The 15,667-nt window shown below is 44.0% G+C and overlaps 5 non-coding genes across 5 annotated transcripts; all 5 read right to left on the bottom strand.

Moving 5' to 3' along the window:
• Nucleotides 1-1,470: 1,470 nt before the first annotated feature.
• Nucleotides 1,471-1,542, bottom strand: trnah-gug. Its single transcript has one exon. It is a non-coding gene; the product is annotated as a tRNA-His (tRNA).
• A 2,287-nt stretch (nt 1,543-3,829) lies between these two features.
• trnah-gug lies at nt 3,830-3,901 on the bottom strand. The gene has a single exon. It is a non-coding gene; the product is annotated as a tRNA-His (tRNA).
• Nucleotides 3,902-6,178: 2,277 nt separating this feature from the next.
• trnah-gug lies at nt 6,179-6,250 on the bottom strand. The gene has a single exon. It is a non-coding gene; the product is annotated as a tRNA-His (tRNA).
• Nucleotides 6,251-8,537: 2,287 nt separating this feature from the next.
• On the bottom strand, nt 8,538-8,609 carry trnah-gug. Its single transcript has one exon. It is a non-coding gene; the product is annotated as a tRNA-His (tRNA).
• A 2,277-nt stretch (nt 8,610-10,886) lies between these two features.
• trnah-gug lies at nt 10,887-10,958 on the bottom strand. Its single transcript has one exon. It is a non-coding gene; the product is annotated as a tRNA-His (tRNA).
• Between the last annotated feature and the right edge of the window lie 4,709 nt (nt 10,959-15,667).

Below are 15,667 nucleotides of genomic sequence, written 5' to 3'. Positions count from 1 at the left end.
TAGAAAGTTTATTTCGATTGGCGAAATCTGCATTTATCAAAATGTAAACAGGATTTTTAGGGAAATGGTTCTTCTTGCAAAGCATGTAGATGTTTAAATCGAACTATTATATAAATCTGACTATTCACAATAATCCTAATTTGTGTGTGTACTCAGTGCTGGTCGAGTTTCTATTGGTCAGCCATCGGGCGCCACACTACACGATAAAGGCAAAACATTTCTTTCATTGTCGGAGTCTACGACTCCACGTGGCGGTGCTTAATTGGAAGACCTAGACCCTGTCACACTGAACGAGCTGGGAGAACCTTCCAGAAGGACAACCATCTCTGCAGCACTCCACCAATCAGGCCTTTACGGTAGAGTGGCCAGACGGAAGTCACTCCTCAGTGAAAGGCACATTGCTCTCTCTTCTCGTCATTTTCCGAGGATGATTCTCCAGAGCTGTGAATAATGAATGGTAAACTTAACCCTATACTCTGCTGCCAGTGGACTTCTAGCAGGTTAGGAAGTGTCAGTATGTTTGCCTGTTCTTCCTGTCCCATATGCACAGTGACGATACTGTGGGCCTGAATTAGACCTGGTCCAACACACCCATCTTTCCATTATCTTTTCCCTGTGTTCAGGTCAGAGAATGATAGATTTATCCTCTGGAGTTTGGGGGAACCCAATATGTTGCCCCTGGATGATATAATCAAGGAGAGGTTGACCGTCACCCTCATGGATGCTAATCATTGTCCAGGGGAGGGCATGTTCCTATTCCAAGGATACTTCAGAACCGTACTCTACACTAGCAGAGCACTGTATTCCACTGTACCACACAATACTCTACAGGGGTCAGTACTAACTCTATTCTACTACACAATACACTGTTGAGTCTCTCTAGTCTAACTAGTCAACAATGGTATTTAGCCACATTTTCCACATCAAGGCAACGGCATGCTTGAGTAGCCTAATATCTCCCCCTCACACACAAGCCCTGGTAGCTTGCCGTGATCATATAATGGTTAGTACCGCTCATGGCAATGCGATTCACGGCTTGAGGGCGCTTTTTGAATGAGTTCAACTGAGACTCAGCCATATGATGTCGCCATGAGCAGCTCTGCAGATGAGCACAATGATAGACTAACACCGAGTATCTGCCCATGCATAGCTTCGGGACGAGGCGGAGAAGTTTTCGCTTTGTGCTTCAATGCTCTTAGTTGTTGTCAAAATTATCCCGATACAGTTGTTCACTTTGTGACTCTGCCTTTAAACTGTAGCCAACGAAACTAAACGTATAGTATGGTAACCTACACTGTTATCAATCTCTGCTTATTTAATGTTATAATGACAGAGGTATAGTAATTATTTATTCACCAGTGGTCAGTGGCACCCTTTCCACAATCTCTGCTAAATTCACTCTACTTAATCAGTTTAGTTCACACTACTTATTCAAAAAGAGCCCTTATGCCGTGACATTGTGAATTTCAATGCCGTGACCCGGATTCGAACCGGGGTTGCTGCGGCCACAACGCAGAGTACTAACCACTATACGATCACGGCGAGCTACCAGGGCTTGTATATGTTGTGGTGAAATCGATCTACTCAAGCAGGCCTTCACTGTGACGTGGCTGAGGTGGTTAAATTCCAAAGTCTAACGTTACACTTTGATGCCAGTTAGATTACAGTTAGTGCTTGTGTGTCTGTGGGACAAATTGGGTTATTCAAGCATGCAGTGACGTGGACAGGCACAGCTGACTTTTTGGCTTTCCACTCAAGGGGTCTCCCACAAGCCCTGGTAACTCGCCATGATCATACAGTGGTTAGTGCTCTGTGTTGTGGCCGCAGAATCCGGGTCACGCCATTTTGATACACAATGTTACGGCAAAAAGTCTCCTTTTGAATGACTCAAAGTACTAACTGTGTAATCTAAAATATTAACACATGTAAAGTGTTGGTCCCATGTTTCATGAGCTGAAATAAAAGATCCCGGTCTACAGTCTATGACTTAGGTGGCTGGAGTCTTTAGCAATTCTTTGGGCCTTCCTCTGACACCGCCTGGTATAGAGGTCCTGGATGGCAGGAAGCTCGGCCTCAGTGATGTAAGCACTATCCTCTGTAGCGAATTGCAGTCGGATGCCGAGCAGTTGCCATACCAAGCGGTGATGCAGCCAGTCAAAATGCTCTCGATGGTGCAGCTTTAGATATTATTTCAGGATCTGAGGTCCAATGCCAAATCTTTTCAGCCTCCTGAGGAGAAATAGGCATTGTCGTGCCCTCTTCACGAATGTCTTGGTGTGTTTGGACCATATTTTTCACATACAAACCTTTAAGAACTAAGAATAATATAGGCTTCCCGAAAATAACATGGTTATTGTGGTAGAAAGTTTATTTCGATTGGCGAAATCTGCATTTATCAAAATGTAAACAGGATTTTTAGGGAAATGGTTCTTCTTGCAAAGCATGTAGATGTTTAAATCGAACTATTATATAAATCTGACTATTCACAATAATCCTAATTTGTGTGTGTACTCAGTGCTGGTCGAGTTTCTATTGGTCAGCCATCGGGCGCCACACTACACGATAAAGGCAAAACATTTCTTTCATTGTCGGAGTCTACGACTCCACGTGGCGGTGCTTAATTGGAAGACCTAGACCCTGTCACACTGAACGAGCTGGGAGAACCTTCCAGAAGGACAACCATCTCTGCAGCACTCCACCAATCAGGCCTTTACGGTAGAGTGGCCAGACGGAAGTCACTCCTCAGTGAAAGGCACATTGCTCTCTCTTCTCGTCATTTTCCGAGGATGATTCTCCAGAGCTGTGAATAATGAATGGTAAACTTAACCCTATACTCTGCTGCCAGTGGACTTCTAGCAGGTTAGGAAGTGTCAGTATGTTTGCCTGTTCTTCCTGTCCCATATGCACAGTGACGATACTGTGGGCCTGAATTAGACCTGGTCCAACACACCCATCTTTCCATTATCTTTTCCCTGTGTTCAGGTCAGAGAATGATAGATTTATCCTCTGGAGTTTGGGGGAACCCAATATGTTGCCCCTGGATGATATAATCAAGGAGAGGTTGACCGTCACCCTCATGGATGCTAATCATTGTCCAGGGGAGGGCATGTTCCTATTCCAAGGATACTTCAGAACCGTACTCTACACTAGCAGAGCACTGTATTCCACTGTACCACACAATACTCTACAGGGGTCAGTACTAACTCTATTCTACTACACAATACACTGTTGAGTCTCTCTAGTCTAACTAGTCAACAATGGTATTTAGCCACATTTTCCACATCAAGGCAACGGCATGCTTGAGTAGCCTAATATCTCCCCCTCACACACAAGCCCTGGTAGCTTGCCGTGATCATATAATGGTTAGTACCGCTCATGGCAATGCGATTCACGGCTTGAGTGCGCTTTTTGAATGAGTTCAACTGAGACTCAGCCATATGATGTCGCCATGAGCAGCTCTGCAGATGAGCACAATGATAGACTAACACCGAGTATCAGCCCATGCATAGCTTCGGGACGAGGCGGAGAAGTTTTCGCTTTGTGCTTCAATGCTCTTAGTTGTTGTCAAAATTATCCCGATACAGTTGTTCACTTTGTGACTCTGCCTTTAAACTGTAGCCAACGAAACTAAACGTATAGTATGGTAACCTACACTGTTATCAATCTCTGCTTATTTAATGTTATAATGACAGAGGTATAGTAATTATTTATTCACCAGTGGTCAGTGGCACCCTTTCCACAATCTCTGCTAAATTCACTCTACTTAATCAGTTTAGTTCACACTACTTATTCAAAAAGAGCCCTTATGCCGTGACATTGTGAATTTCAATGCCGTGACCCGGATTCGAACCGGGGTTGCTGCGGCCACAACGCAGAGTACTAACCACTATACGATCACGGCGAGCTACCAGGGCTTGTATATGTTGTGGTGAAATCGATCTACTCAAGCAGGCCTTCACTGTGACGTGGCTGAGGTGGTTAAATTCCAAAGTCTAACGTTACACTTTGATGCCAGTTAGATTACAGTTAGTGCTTGTGTGTCTGTGGGACAAATTGGGTTATTCAAGCATGCAGTGACGTGGACAGGCACAGCTGACTTTTTGGCTTTCCACTCAAGGGGTCTCCCACAAGCCCTGGTAACTCGCCATGATCATACAGTGGTTAGTGCTCTGTGTTGTGGCCGCAGAATCCGGGTCACGCCATTTTGATACACAATGTTACGGCAAAAAGTCTCCTTTTGAATGACTTAAAGTACTAACTGTGTAATCTAAAATATTAACACAACATGTAAAGTGTTGGTCCCATGTTTCATGAGCTGAAATAAAAGATCCCGGTCTACAGTCTATGACTTAGGTGGCTGGAGTCTTTAGCAATTCTTTGGGCCTTCCTCTGACACCGCCTGGTATAGAGGTCCTGGATGGCAGGAAGCTCGGCCTCAGTGATGTAAGCACTATCCTCTGTAGCGAATTGCAGTCGGATGCCGAGCAGTTGCCATACCAAGCGGTGATGCAGCCAGTCAAAATGCTCTCGATGGTGCAGCTTTAGATATTATTTCAGGATCTGAGGTCCAATGCCAAATCTTTTCAGCCTCCTGAGGAGAAATAGACATTGTCGTGCCCTCTTCACGAATGTCTTGGTGTGTTTGGACCATATTTTTCACATACAAACATTTAAGAACTAAGAATAATATAGGCTTCCCGAAAATAACATGGTTATTGTGGTAGAAAGTTTATTTCGATTGGCGAAATCTGCATTTATCAAAATGTAAACAGGATTTTTAGGGAAATCGTTCTTCTTGCAAAGCATGTAGACGTTTAAATCGAACTATTATATAAATCTGACTATTCACAATAATCCTAATTTGTGTGTGTACTCAGTGCTGGTCGAGTTTCTATTGGTCAGCCATCGGGCGCCACACTACACGATAAAGGCAAAACATTTCTTTCATTGTCGGAGTCTACGACTCCACGTGGCGGTGCTTAATTGGAAGACCTAGACCCTGTCACACTGAACGAGCTGGGAGAACCTTCCAGAAGGACAACCATCTCTGCAGCACTCCACCAATCAGGCCTTTACGGTAGAGTGGCCAGACGGAAGTCACTCCTCAGTGAAAGGCACATTGCTCTCTCTTCTCGTCATTTTCCGAGGATGATTCTCCAGAGCTGTGAATAATGAATGGGAAACTTAACCCTATACTCTGCTGCCAGTGGACTTCTAGCAGGTTAGGAAGTGTCAGTATGTTTGCCTGTTCTTCCTGTCCCATATGCACAGTGACGATACTGTGGGCCTGAATTAGACCTGGTCCAACACACCCATCTTTCCATTATCTTTTCCCTGTGTTCAGGTCAGAGAATGATAGATTTATCCTCTGGAGTTTGGGGGAACCCAATATGTTGCCCCTGGATGATATAATCAAGGAGAGGTTGACCGTCACCCTCATGGATGTTAATCATTGTCCAGGGGAGGGCATGTTCCTATTCCAAGGATACTTCAGAACCGTACTCTACACTAGCAGAGCACTGTATTCCACTGTACCACACAATACTCTACAGGAGTCAGTACTAAATCTATTCTACTACACAATACACTGTTGAGTCTCTCTAGTCTAACTAGTCAACAATGGTATTTAGCCACATTTTCCACATCAAGGCAACGGCATGCTTGAGTAGCCTAATATCTCCCCCTCACACACAAGCCCTGGTAGCTTGCCGTGATCATATAATGGTTAGTACCGCTCATGGCAATGCGATTCACGGCTTGAGGGCGCTTTTTGAATGAGTTAAACTGAGACTCAGCCATATGATGTCGCCATGAGCAGCTCTGCAGATGAGCACAATGATAGACTAACACAGAGTATCAGCCCATGCATAGCTTCGGGACGAGGCGGAGAAGTTTTCGCTTTGTGCTTCAATGCTCTTAGTTGTTGTCAAAATTATCCCGATACAGTTGTTCACTTTGTGACTGTAGCCAACGAAACTAAACGTATAGTATGGTAACGTACACTGTTATCAATCTCTGCTTATTTAATGTTATAATGACAGAGGTATAGTAATTATTTATTCACCAGTGGTCAGTGGCACCCTTTCCACAATCTCTGCTAAATTCACTCTACTTAATCAGTTTAGTTCACACTACTTATTCAAAAAGAGCCCTTATGCCGTGACATTGTGAATTTCAATGCCGTGACCCGGATTCGAACCGGGGTTGCTGCGGCCACAACGCAGAGTACTAACCACTATACGATCACGGCGAGCTACCAGGGCTTGTATATGTTGTGGTGAAATCGATCTACTCAAGCAGGCCTTCACTGTGACGTGGCTGAGGTGGTTAAATTCCAAAGTCTAATGTTACACTTTGATGCCAGTTAGATTACAGTTAGTGCTTGTGTGTCTGTGGGACAAATTGGGTTATTCAAGCATGCAGTGACGTGGACAGGCACAGCTGACTTTTTGGCTTTCAACTCAAGGGGTCTCCCACAAGCCCTGGTAACTCGCCATGATCATACAGTGGTTAGTGCTCTGTGTTGTGGCCGCAGAATCCGGGTCACGCCATTTTGATACACAATGTTACGGCAAAAAGTCTCCTTTTGAATGACTCAAAGTACTAACTGTGTAATCTAAAATATTAACACATGTAAAGTGTTGGTCCCATGTTTCATGAGCTGAAATAAAAGATCCCGGTCTACAGTCTATGACTTAGGTGGCTGGAGTCTTTAGCAATTCTTTGGGCCTTCCTCTGACACCGCCTGGTATAGAGGTCCTGGATGGCAGGAAGCTCGGCCTCAGTGATGTAAGCACTATCCTCTGTAGCGAATTGCAGTCGGATGCCGAGCAGTTGCCATACCAAGTGGTGATGCAGCCAGTCAAAATGCTCTCGATGGTGCAGCTTTAGATATTATTTCAGGATCTGAGGTCCAATGCCAAATCTTTTCAGCCTCCTGAGGAGAAATAGGCATTGTCGTGCCCTCTTCACGAATGTCTTGGTGTGTTTGGACCATATTTTTCACATACAAACCTTTAAGAACTAAGAATAATATAGGCTTCCCGAAAATAACATGGTTATTGTGGTAGAAAGTTTATTTCGATTGGCGAAATCTGCATTTATCAAAATGTAAACAGGATTTTTAGGGAAATGGTTCTTCTTGCAAAGCATGTAGATGTTTAAATCGAACTATTATATAAATCTGACTATTCACAATAATCCTAATTTGTGTGTGTACTCAGTGCTGGTCGAGTTTCTATTGGTCAGCCATCGGGCGCCACACTACACGATAAAGGCAAAACATTTCTTTCATTGTCGGAGTCTACGACTCCACGTGGCGGTGCTTAATTGGAAGACCTAGACCCTGTCACACTGAACGAGCTGGGAGAACCTTCCAGAAGGACAACCATCTCTGCAGCACTCCACCAATCAGGCCTTTACGGTAGAGTGGCCAGACGGAAGTCACTCCTCAGTGAAAGGCACATTGCTCTCTCTTCTCGTCATTTTCCGAGGATGATTCTCCAGAGCTGTGAATAATGAATGGTAAACTTAACCCTATACTCTGCTGCCAGTGGACTTCTAGCAGGTTAGGAAGTGTCAGTATGTTTGCCTGTTCTTCCTGTCCCATATGCACAGTGACGATACTGTGGGCCTGAATTAGACCTGGTCCAACACACCCATCTTTCCATTATCTTTTCCCTGTGTTCAGGTCAGAGAATGATAGATTTATCCTCTGGAGTTTGGGGGAACCCAATATGTTGCCCCTGGATGATATAATCAAGGAGAGGTTGACCGTCACCCTCATGGATGCTAATCATTGTCCAGGGGAGGGCATGTTCCTATTCCAAGGATACTTCAGAACCGTACTCTACACTAGCAGAGCACTGTATTCCACTGTACCACACAATACTCTACAGGGGTCAGTACTAACTCTATTCTACTACACAATACACTGTTGAGTCTCTCTAGTCTAACTAGTCAACAATGGTATTTAGCCACATTTTCCACATCAAGGCAACGGCATGCTTGAGTAGCCTAATATCTCCCCCTCACACACAAGCCCTGGTAGCTTGCCGTGATCATATAATGGTTAGTACCGCTCATGGCAATGCGATTCACGGCTTGAGGGCGCTTTTTGAATGAGTTCAACTGAGACTCAGCCATATGATGTCGCCATGAGCAGCTCTGCAGATGAGCACAATGATAGACTAACACCGAGTATCTGCCCATGCATAGCTTCGGGACGAGGCGGAGAAGTTTTCGCTTTGTGCTTCAATGCTCTTAGTTGTTGTCAAAATTATCCCGATACAGTTGTTCACTTTGTGACTCTGCCTTTAAACTGTAGCCAACGAAACTAAACGTATAGTATGGTAACCTACACTGTTATCAATCTCTGCTTATTTAATGTTATAATGACAGAGGTATAGTAATTATTTATTCACCAGTGGTCAGTGGCACCCTTTCCACAATCTCTGCTAAATTCACTCTACTTAATCAGTTTAGTTCACACTACTTATTCAAAAAGAGCCCTTATGCCGTGACATTGTGAATTTCAATGCCGTGACCCGGATTCGAACCGGGGTTGCTGCGGCCACAACGCAGAGTACTAACCACTATACGATCACGGCGAGCTACCAGGGCTTGTATATGTTGTGGTGAAATCGATCTACTCAAGCAGGCCTTCACTGTGACGTGGCTGAGGTGGTTAAATTCCAAAGTCTAACGTTACACTTTGATGCCAGTTAGATTACAGTTAGTGCTTGTGTGTCTGTGGGACAAATTGGGTTATTCAAGCATGCAGTGACGTGGACAGGCACAGCTGACTTTTTGGCTTTCCACTCAAGGGGTCTCCCACAAGCCCTGGTAACTCGCCATGATCATACAGTGGTTAGTGCTCTGTGTTGTGGCCGCAGAATCCGGGTCACGCCATTTTGATACACAATGTTACGGCAAAAAGTCTCCTTTTGAATGACTTAAAGTACTAACTGTGTAATCTAAAATATTAACACAACATGTAAAGTGTTGGTCCCATGTTTCATGAGCTGAAATAAAAGATCCCGGTCTACAGTCTATGACTTAGGTGGCTGGAGTCTTTAGCAATTCTTTGGGCCTTCCTCTGACACCGCCTGGTATAGAGGTCCTGGATGGCAGGAAGCTCGGCCTCAGTGATGTAAGCACTATCCTCTGTAGCGAATTGCAGTCGGATGCCGAGCAGTTGCCATACCAAGCGGTGATGCAGCCAGTCAAAATGCTCTCGATGGTGCAGCTTTAGATATTATTTCAGGATCTGAGGTCCAATGCCAAATCTTTTCAGCCTCCTGAGGAGAAATAGACATTGTCGTGCCCTCTTCACGAATGTCTTGGTGTGTTTGGACCATATTTTTCACATACAAACATTTAAGAACTAAGAATAATATAGGCTTCCCGAAAATAACATGGTTATTGTGGTAGAAAGTTTATTTCGATTGGCGAAATCTGCATTTATCAAAATGTAAACAGGATTTTTAGGGAAATCGTTCTTCTTGCAAAGCATGTAGACGTTTAAATCGAACTATTATATAAATCTGACTATTCACAATAATCCTAATTTGTGTGTGTACTCAGTGCTGGTCGAGTTTCTATTGGTCAGCCATCGGGCGCCACACTACACGATAAAGGCAAAACATTTCTTTCATTGTCGGAGTCTACGACTCCACGTGGCGGTGCTTAATTGGAAGACCTAGACCCTGTCACACTGAACGAGCTGGGAGAACCTTCCAGAAGGACAACCATCTCTGCAGCACTCCACCAATCAGGCCTTTACGGTAGAGTGGCCAGACGGAAGTCACTCCTCAGTGAAAGGCACATTGCTCTCTCTTCTCGTCATTTTCCGAGGATGATTCTCCAGAGCTGTGAATAATGAATGGGAAACTTAACCCTATACTCTGCTGCCAGTGGACTTCTAGCAGGTTAGGAAGTGTCAGTATGTTTGCCTGTTCTTCCTGTCCCATATGCACAGTGACGATACTGTGGGCCTGAATTAGACCTGGTCCAACACACCCATCTTTCCATTATCTTTTCCCTGTGTTCAGGTCAGAGAATGATAGATTTATCCTCTGGAGTTTGGGGGAACCCAATATGTTGCCCCTGGATGATATAATCAAGGAGAGGTTGACCGTCACCCTCATGGATGTTAATCATTGTCCAGGGGAGGGCATGTTCCTATTCCAAGGATACTTCAGAACCGTACTCTACACTAGCAGAGCACTGTATTCCACTGTACCACACAATACTCTACAGGAGTCAGTACTAAATCTATTCTACTACACAATACACTGTTGAGTCTCTCTAGTCTAACTAGTCAACAATGGTATTTAGCCACATTTTCCACATCAAGGCAACGGCATGCTTGAGTAGCCTAATATCTCCCCCTCACACACAAGCCCTGGTAGCTTGCCGTGATCATATAATGGTTAGTACCGCTCATGGCAATGCGATTCACGGCTTGAGGGCGCTTTTTGAATGAGTTAAACTGAGACTCAGCCATATGATGTCGCCATGAGCAGCTCTGCAGATGAGCACAATGATAGACTAACACAGAGTATCAGCCCATGCATAGCTTCGGGACGAGGCGGAGAAGTTTTCGCTTTGTGCTTCAATGCTCTTAGTTGTTGTCAAAATTATCCCGATACAGTTGTTCACTTTGTGACTGTAGCCAACGAAACTAAACGTATAGTATGGTAACCTACACTGTTATCAATCTCTGCTTATTTAATGTTATAATGACAGAGGTATAGTAATTATTTATTCACCAGTGGTCAGTGGCACCCTTTCCACAATCTCTGCTAAATTCACTCTACTTAATCAGTTTAGTTCACACTACTTATTCAAAAAGAGCCCTTATGCCGTGACATTGTGAATTTCAATGCCGTGACCCGGATTCGAACCGGGGTTGCTGCGGCCACAACGCAGAGTACTAACCACTATACGATCACGGCGAGCTACCAGGGCTTGTATATGTTGTGGTGAAATCGATCTACTCAAGCAGGCCTTCACTGTGACGTGGCTGAGGTGGTTAAATTCCAAAGTCTAACGTTACACTTTGATGCCAGTTAGATTACAGTTAGTGCTTGTGTGTCTGTGGGACAAATTGGGTTATTCAAGCATGCAGTGACGTGGACAGGCACAGCTGACTTTTTGGCTTTCCACTCAAGGGGTCTCCCACAAGCCCTGGTAACTCGCCATGATCATACAGTGGTTAGTGCTCTGTGTTGTGGCCGCAGAATCCGGGTCACGCCATTTTGATACACAATGTTACGGCAAAAAGTCTCCTTTTGAATGACTTAAAGTACTAACTGTGTAATCTAAAATATTAACACAACATGTAAAGTGTTGGTCCCATGTTTCATGAGCTGAAATAAAAGATCCCGGTCTACAGTCTATGACTTAGGTGGCTGGAGTCTTTAGCAATTCTTTGGGCCTTCCTCTGACACCGCCTGGTATAGAGGTCCTGGATGGCAGGAAGCTCGGCCTCAGTGATGTAAGCACTATCCTCTGTAGCGAATTGCAGTCGGATGCCGAGCAGTTGCCATACCAAGCGGTGATGCAGCCAGTCAAAATGCTCTCGATGGTGCAGCTTTAGATATTATTTCAGGATCTGAGGTCCAATGCCAAATCTTTTCAGCCACCTGAGGAGAAATAGGCATTGTCGTGCCCTCTTCACGAATGTCTTGGTGTGTTTGGACCATATTTTTCACATACAAACATTTAAGAACTAAGAATAATATAGGCTTCCCGAAAATAACATGGTTATTGTGGTAGAAAGTTTATTTCGATTGGCGAAATCTGCATTTATCAAAATGTAAACAGGATTTTTAGGGAAATCGTTCTTCTTGCAAAGCATGTAGACGTTTAAATCGAACTATTATATAAATCTGACTATTCACAATAATCCTAATTTGTGTGTGTACTCAGTGCTGGTCGAGTTTCTATTGGTCAGCCATCGGGCGCCACACTACACGATAAAGGCAAAACATTTCTTTCATTGTCGGAGTCTACGACTCCACGTGGCGGTGCTTAATTGGAAGACCTAGACCCTGTCACACTGAACGAGCTGGGAGATGATGATTTCTATTTGTAGGTAGCAGCCTCTCTGTGTTAGTGATGCCTGTTTAACAGTCTGATGGCCTTGAGATAGAAGTTGTTTTTCAGTCTCTCGGTCCCAGGTTTGATGCACCTGTACTGACTTTGCCTTCTGGATGGTAGCGGGGTGAACAGGCAGTGGCTCGGGTGGTTGTTGTCCTTGATGATCTGGTATGTCTAAGCTCTTGAGTGAACTATCAAATAATCTGTAAATGATTTACATAACAGCATCATGATGTGGGGATGTTTTTCAGCGGCAGGGACTGAGAGACTAGTCATGAGCGAGGGAAAGATGAACGGATTAAAGTTCAGGGAGATCTTTGATGAAAACCTGCTCCAGAGCACTCAGGACCTCACAATGGGGTGAATGTTCACCTTCCAACAGGACAATGACCCTAAGCACATAAAAACCTGCCAAGAGTGTGCAACGCTGTGATCAATGCAACTTTGAAGTGTGGCTACTTTGAAGAATCTAAAATACATTTTGATTTGTTTAACACTTTTTTTGGTTACTACACGATTCCATATGTGTTATTTAATAGTTTTGATGTATTCACTATTATTCTACAATGTAGAAAATAGTAAAAAATAAAGAAAAACCCTTAAATGAGTAGGTGTGTTCAAACTTTTTTATTTTTTATTTTACCTTTATTTTACTAGGCAAGTCAGTTAAGAACAAATTCTTATTTTCAATGATGGCCTAGGGACAGTGGGTTAACTGCCTGTTCAGGGGCAGAACAACAGATTTGTACCTTGTCAGCTTGGGGATACGAACTTGCAACCTCGGTTACTAGTCCAACACCAACACTCTAACCACTAGGCTACCCTGAGTTTTGACTGGTACTGTATGTTAAAACCATTTTTAAAGTGTTCATGTTGACATTGAATTGCTGTTGATGGCTCCTGTACAAAGTTAGTCAGTCAAATACTGTAGTTTCCAGCGCTGATGAAAACGTCTCCCAATAGCTTGTAATTACAGCACTTGACCAGAAGGCGGCAGTAGAGTCATACTAGAGTGAATATGTTCTGGTGTTTCTCCAGTAGCTTGTAATTACAGCACTTGGTCAGAAGGCGGCAGTAGAGTCATACTAGAGTGAATATGTTCTGGTGTTTCTCCAGTAGCTTGTAATTGCAACACTTGGCCAGAAGGAGGCGTGCTGGTAGAATAAGGTATGTTCTGGTGTTTCAGTAGAGCAGCCAAGTTTCGAAGCTCCTCCAACATTGACTTGAATGAATATGTTTCACAGAGAGTATGCATGGGTGGATAGAATAAGACATGCAAACCATGAGTGTATCTGCTGCTGTTCATATCTGTTATATAACCTGAAGCTGTGTTGTGTCCCACCCCACACACACGGCGACCATTTTGTATCTGTAGCTGCAAGCAGTACCCGAATCGGTACAATAATTTAAAGGTAAAATATGATACATATCAACCAATAACATAATCTCAATTCTAGTTCATACCTATTCATTTTAGTTCATACCTAACCTACCTTGTGGCACAAGAGCTGATGATCATCTCATCTGAGTTATGGCGATAGTGATGATGATAATGAATATATAGAGCTACAGTGGGTTCCAGAAGTATTCACCCCCTTTGGATTTGTTCACATTTTGTTATGTTACAAAGTGGGATTGAAATAGATTTAATTGTGATAAAAAAATAATGTTTTATTGATCTATACAAAATACTCTATAATGTCAAAAAGAAAAGACAATTCTATAAATTATTTTTACGAAGATAGTTGTTGCATAAGTGTTATTGACCCCCATCACATAAATTACATGGACTAACACTGTGGGAAGTAAATAGGTGTTGACATTATTTTTTTATTGAATACTCCTTCCACTATGCTTGGAATTACCACTGGCAACTTTCCTTTCCCGGAGGCTGGTGCAGGAAGCAGAGATGGATTGGGTGGTCGGATCAAATGTCTTTTCTGTTTGGGAGTGGGGTATGCGCTGGCCCCCCTTGCCCAACTCGGCTCCAGTGCGCTCTATCGCCGGTTAAGGGAGGCTAGTCGGGCACATTCGGTAGGTACCACCGCCACCTGTGTCTGCCTCTGTCAAATACCGCTTGCCTTTCTTCACAGACTTGTTGATCAAGGGTTCCAGTCCCACTTCTCTTGTTCAGTATTCGTAGCATCTAAACGGACCATGCTGCAGTCGAAGAGGCTAGCTCACCTAGCTAAAGAGCTAAAGAGCCTCCTGGCCTAACTTCTAGCAAGTGAAAGTTACTAGCTTTACCCCTGCGTTATGGCAACCCCATTCCTGTTTTCACTTCCTGGAGTTGGAGGGAGTGAAGGAAACAGGCTTTGCTTGCACCTCCGATGAACAAGCAGCCCCCCGAGCACTTGGCCTGTGTAACCCCTAGAGCCTTGGCACGGTTCTGAGTGACCTGTGCGCCCCTCCTCAAAAAACATTACTGTGACAACGGTGCCCTCACGTTTGGCAAACGTGGTACTACGTCAGCCATTGCTAGAGCCCCTGTGTCGGTAAAGGGGTTGGGCTTCATGGAGTCTATACATTCTCATGAAAGCACAAAGAATATTGGAAGCTTGTCCATGTTTATTGCTGTCCCCTCAGTTGGCCTGCCTTACACAGTGTTTACAGGGTTTAAGTCACTGTCCACAAGGGGGCGCCCCTCCACCATAGATGGCTCAGTAGTGGGATTCATTGCTGATTCCTGCCTGTAGCTCACTTGTCCCTATGAGGTGTCTAATGATACGGGTTAAATCAAATCAATTCAAATTGTATTTGTCACATGCGCCGAATACAACAGGTGTAGACCTTACAGTGAAATGCTTACTTACAAGTCACTGTGGGGACGACGTCGTCGATGCACTTATTGATGAAGCCAGTGACTGATGTGTTGTACTCCTCAATGTCATCTGATGAATCTGGAACACATTCCAGTCTGTGCTGCAAAACAGTCCTGTAGTTTAGCATCTGCTTCATCTTACCACTTTCTTATTGACTGAGTCACTGGTGCTTCCTGCTTTAGTTTTTGCTTGTAAGCAGGAATCAGGATGATAGAATTATGGTCAGATTTGCCAAATGGAGGGTGAAGGAGAGCTTTGTACGCATCTCTGTGTGTGGAGTAAAGTTGGTCTAGAGTTTTCTTCCCTCTGGTTGCACATTTAACATGCTGATAGAAATGAAGTAAAACTGATTTGAGTTTCCCTGCATTAAAGACCCCGGCCACTAGGAGTGCTGCCTCTGGATGAGCGTTGTCCTGTTTGCTTATGGCCGTATACAGCTCATTGAGTGTGGTCTTAGTGCCAGTGTCGGTCTACGGTGATATATAGACAGCTACGAAAAATATAGATGTAAACTCTCTTGGTAAATAATGTGATCTACAGCTTATCATGAGATACTCTACCTCAGGCGAGCAAAACCTCGAGACTTCCATAGATTTTGTGCACCAGCTGTTGTTTACAAATATGTATAGTCCGCCATCCCTTGTCTTACCAGAGGCCGCTGTTCTACCCTGCCAAAAAAAATTAAAACCCGCCAGCTGTATGTTAATCATGTCGTCGTTCAGCCACAACTCGGTAAATCA

The sequence above is a fragment of the Oncorhynchus mykiss genome, chromosome 16 (genome assembly GCF_013265735.2).
Source record: "Oncorhynchus mykiss isolate Arlee chromosome 16, USDA_OmykA_1.1, whole genome shotgun sequence".
NCBI classification, from domain to species: domain Eukaryota; kingdom Metazoa; phylum Chordata; class Actinopteri; order Salmoniformes; family Salmonidae; genus Oncorhynchus; species Oncorhynchus mykiss.
The sequence above is the reverse complement of the archived record's forward strand: the minus strand, read 5'-3'. Positions and strand labels throughout refer to the sequence as shown.